The following is a 5,153-nucleotide window of genomic DNA, read 5'->3' on the forward strand; positions in this document are numbered from 1 at the left end:
AAGCTGACCCAGGTGAGAGTCAGAGATTCATAGAGTTAGCCAGTTAGCTTTGTTGTTTTATGCTGATGTTTCCTAGAAGTTTTTATGCCTCTAGCATTTACTGCCTTTGTAACCCTATGTATTTAATAAAGTAGAAAATCTTTTTACCATGTTGGTGCATTGTCTGTTGGGGACAAAGGTTCAGAATCCTGCCTAGCAGTTCAGCAAGCTACCAAAAATCCTCATTGTGGACTAGAAACTTGAGGACTAAGACTTTAAGTGAAGAAAGTGCTCAGTGCCTACAAGGGATATAGTTAAGCCTAGAGGGTCTCGGTTTCCCTGGACTGAGGCACTGGCTCTTACAGGGTGGTGGCAGTACTACCGAACAGGGATCTTTGAGGGCTCTAGGGTTCAGAACCAACAACTCTGAGCACCCAAAACCCTGGGAGTGAGACCCAAATGTACGAGAAGAATCAAGCTCCCTTATAGCCCAAGGAGCTTACTCCTTGGAAAGTGGGGCGAGAACTGCGGCCCTATGATCCGGAAGCAAGGCCCCTTATAGTCCATGGAGCTTACTCCCAGGAAAGCATGGCTAGGATTGCGGCCAAAGTCCAAGGCTCTGCCTGCCTCCTCAGAAGCAAGGCCCATTATACACTATGGGGCTTACTCTTAGCAAAGTGTGTCTAGGATTGCAGCCAGAGTCCAAGGCTCTGCCTGCCTCCTCAGAAGCAAGGCCCATTATAGACTATGGGACTTACTCTCAGGAAAGTGTGTCTAGGATTGCAGCCAGAGTCCAAGGCTCTGCCTGCCTCCTCAGAAGCAAGACCCCTTATAGTGCAAAGGGCTTACTCCCTGGAAAGTGGGGCGAGGACTGCAGTTCTATGGTCCAAGCCTCTGCATGCCTACTCAGAAGCAAGTCCCATTATAGTCCAAGGGGCTTCCTCCCTGGAAATTGTGGTTGGGGTTGCAGCCCCAGCATTTAAGCCTCTGCCTGGCTCCTCAGAGGCAAGCCCCATTATGGTCTCTGGGGCTTACTCGCATGAAAGTGGGTGGTGTGGAGGTGCTGAGCTGGCGCCTGCCTCCCATGGCGACTCCCCATGTGCGTGATCCTGCATGCAGAAGGGATCCGGGCCTGGTGGGACACCTCCTGGAGCCCTGTGCTGGCCTGCAGCCGCATGCAGGGAGCTGCAGCAGTCCTGCAGCTCGAGCCACGTGCGGCCAGGCGCCTGCTTCTTGCCATGCAGATCCTGCTCCCACGTGGAGCGCACAGGGTGCCCTGGGCTTGCCTGCCCCCTCCGCCCACCAGGCCAGGGACTGAGCGCACACTCCAAGCATGTCTGCTTGGAGCAAGTCCCCCTGCACTCCCCAGGGCTTACTCCCAGGAAGGTGTGCCTGGACTGCACCTGATCCTTCCTTGGGCAGAGCCTGTCCAAACCCCCATCCCCACCTTACAGATCAAAGATGCTGCACATGAGATCCAGCGCAGGAGTCCTCCTTGGGAGTTGCAGTGGTCCTAAGGTGGCTGGATGGGGTCAGGTCCACTCTGTTCCCACGGTGCCCACATGCACAAGGAGGAAGAGGGCTGGGTCTCGTCCCCTTTTACAAGGTCTGCCTTGGCTGCCAGACCCCGCCCCCTTCACCTCCCCCTTGGGGAGGAGCTGGACTCGTCCTGGCCAGGCCAAACAAACTCCGACCACCTCTTTAATTGGGTGATCGGGAGAAGAAGCACAGATGGTTGTAGAATACTTCCCAAATAATTCACGCAAATTAAAGATACACTCTAATGAGATGGAATCTTCATGCAATCCATGGACTTTCTTGTTTCATTCACAATCGAAAAACCTTTTGCTGTTCTTATAGTTCTTCCAATTAAAAACCAAATTACTCATAGGCAAGACAAATTTATGCTAATCATAGGCTTTCTTCATGTGGCATTTTTTTTAACATTATAAAAATAATACAAATATCAATGTTTAAACCAAGACCTTGTTGGAAGAGAGAAAAAAAGACTAATGACTTGGGGTGAAATCATTCCTTTCAATTAAGTCAGTCAAGATTAGGGATTTTTACTTCCCTCGATTCTTTGTTATAGATATATTTAAAAAATCCTTTTGGCTGCAGAGTAAAGGGATTGCATAATAGTAATGAGCAACCTGTCTGTCATTATGGTGAGTAATTCTTTAGCACTTGAACAATGAAATAGTAAAGGGTGGGCAGGGGGCTTGCGTGGGATAGTCACAATCTGGAGACATTGGTGGCATTTAAAAAAAGCTTGGTGAACTTTTCATAGCTTGAAGAACCCAACTGAATTCCTGAATCAGTGGTCAAACTCCCGAGTCTCCTCCACTTGTAGAATCCCATGCTTCAGAACATCCAAAATGCGATCTTACTCTATTTCTCTTGTTGATAGTGTAAAAATACAAATTTCTAAAATTATTACCATGGTGGAAAAAATGCCAGTGTCTCAAAATGGGGTGGTGGGTATTATTTAATGGAATTGCCTGGAAGAAAGTGGAGACAGAGGCATAGCTAAAGAAGGTGCAAAGTTCTGCAGGGAGCCTCACCATAGCATGCAAGTGCCCCCCCCCCACCTCCGCAACCATTCTGGGCCACAAGAGCAAAACAGAACCTTGGAAATGGAAAAGGTGCAAAAGAGAGCGACTAAGATGATTACTGGGCTGGGGCACCTTCCTTATGAGGAAAGGCTACGGCGTTTGGGCCTCTTCAGCCTAGAAAAGAGATGCCTGAGGGGGGACATGATTGAGACATACAAAATTATGCAGGGGATGGACAGAGTGGATAGGGAGATGCTCTTTACACTCTCACATAATACCAGAACCAGGGGACATCCACTAAAATTGAGTGTTGGAAGAGTTAGAACAGACAAGAGAAAATATTTCTATACTCAGCGTGTGGTTGGTCTGTGGAACTCCTTGCCACAGGATGTGGTGATGGCATCTGGCCTGGACGCCTTTAAAAGGGGATTGGACAAGTTTCTGGAGGAAAAATCCATTATGGGTTACAAGCCATGATGTGTATGCGCAACCTCCTGATTTTAGAAATGGGTTATGTCAGAATGCCAATGCAAGGGAGGGCACCAGGATGAGGTCTGGTCAGTTCCCTGTGAAAGCCCTCTAAGCTAATGGCCATCATCCCATCCAGGGATGAATTCTATACATGAGCGATTGTATGCATTTAAACCAATATGACTACTCCAGCTGTTGGTCCCAAACTGGGCTCCCAAAACAACTTTCAACAATCAAATTAAAATAGCATCAAAACAAATATCTAATAATGCCCACTAAAATAACAGGGCTCAATCCTGTCCAACTTTCCAGCACTAATGTAGCTGCAATGCAGCCCTGAGATAGGGGAACAAATGATCCTTTCTTTAGGGAGGCCTCCACGACTGCCTCCCAACCCCAGGATGCAATGCACACCTTGCTGGCAGGGCTGCATCAGTGCTTGAAAGCAGGGTAGGAGTGAGTCCTTAACAAAGGAACAGCAAGTGCATACGAATGACAATGGAACATAACAACAAGGAATCAAAATTTTTCTCACCCCAAAGAGTGACAAACTTCTTGGACACACAAAGATGCCTTCCTTTTGTCCATTCTGAATCTCCCGCCAGTCAATATCAAGAAGTGGGGGAGTCTCTGATCTGGTATTATGAGAGAGGGAGAAACATTATGTATTTGAAGCCAATTTATTTACACTATGCTTGACTGCAGAAACCCCCTCTGATGCTTGGTCATGGTTGGCAACCTTCAGTCTCGAAAGACTCTGGTATAAGCCTACAGCACCCGGTATTCCCAGGCGGTCTCCCATCCAAGTACTAATCAGGCCTGACCCTGCTTAGCTTCCGAGATCAGACGAGATCTGGCATCTGCAGGGTAACAGCTGCTTGGTCATGTTTTTTTTCAAGCCCCTTAGCCTTTCCTTGTAGGAAAGCTGCTCTTCTCTCAAGGAGTTCCCTCAAGCCATAAAGGTCAAAAGCTCCACCTGAATGCATGGCAATTGTATCATTATTGCCCCCAGCAGCTGGACAAACCACCTAGTCACTGCACATGGAACACTGTCAGACAAAGTCAGCCCTGCCGGATACCACTTGAAACAACAACCATCAAACTATCCAATTGCTCTTGTCTCTGCAGTTATTTTTCTGCTTAAGCATCTCAATAAGCATGTGATTTTCTGCTTCTCTGCTTAGAACACAAGCCAGGAGACAGAACAAAGGCTATAAAGAGCCTGTGAGCTATAAACAACTCTAGTGACATGGTAAGCCATAAACAGGATTGTCCAAATGGTTGGGTTTATTTTGCAGTGGTGGAGTAGGGGTTGCACAGTTCTGAGAAGGGGCTGAAGCTCAGGGGCTGAGCATGCAGAAGGGCCCAGCGGTAACCACTGGTCTCTAATCCAAGGACCTCTGGAAGAAGGGCTGGCAGAAGCTCCTGCTGGAAGCCAGATTCAGCAGACCGCTGCAGGCTAGATCGACTAGTTGTCAGACTCACGTTTGTATGAGAAGCAATGCAATGTCCTTTACTTATTTCTGTACACAACTGAGAACAGCAGAGACTTCTCCAGTTGAGATGTGGAGCATCTGAGACCATAAGGGACTCAAGTAAGGAGTTTTCTTCCATGAATCTCATTGAAAAGAATTTCATTGAGCTTCTCCAGTAGAAGATTCCACTGGACTGGTATGATGTGCTTACTGTCTTGCACACTGTCTTTTCTCAGTCTTGTGCATACATCACATATGGAGCTGCCATTCAGAGCAGACAGTGCTGATTTGGGAACATTGAAAAGCAGTGTGTAAATATTCTGAGTCATAATTAATAATAGGCAGGACAATGGTTTGATTGCATGTATTGATCCATCAAAGCCAAATATGACCTGCGTACAGACAACAGCTCTCCAGGATCTCAGACAAAGGTCCTTCCCAGCCCTTTTAGTCTATTGAAATCCTTTTCACTAGAGATGCTAAGGATTGAACCTTGATCGAACAAAACAAAGAATGGACCAATATTCATGTATGTTGCATGTGCTCTGACTTTGTCCAATGGCATTTCCCCACATGTCAAAGTGGGGTCATGTCAAAGCGGGAACGTGGTCCATTTCCCCACATGTCAAAGCACAACATGTCAGCTGCAATAGGGCACAAGCCAGGAGCCCTT

At 47.3% G+C, this 5,153-nt stretch overlaps 1 pseudogene; it reads right to left on the reverse strand.

The window, feature by feature from the left end:
• Positions 1–3,770: 3,770 nt before the first annotated feature.
• On the reverse strand, positions 3,771–3,887 carry LOC136650862 (5S ribosomal RNA; annotated as a pseudogene).
• Positions 3,888–5,153: the final 1,266 nt, after the last annotated feature.

This window comes from Tiliqua scincoides, chromosome 4 (genome assembly GCF_035046505.1).
Source record: "Tiliqua scincoides isolate rTilSci1 chromosome 4, rTilSci1.hap2, whole genome shotgun sequence".
Lineage (NCBI taxonomy): Eukaryota > Metazoa > Chordata > Lepidosauria > Squamata > Scincidae > Tiliqua > Tiliqua scincoides.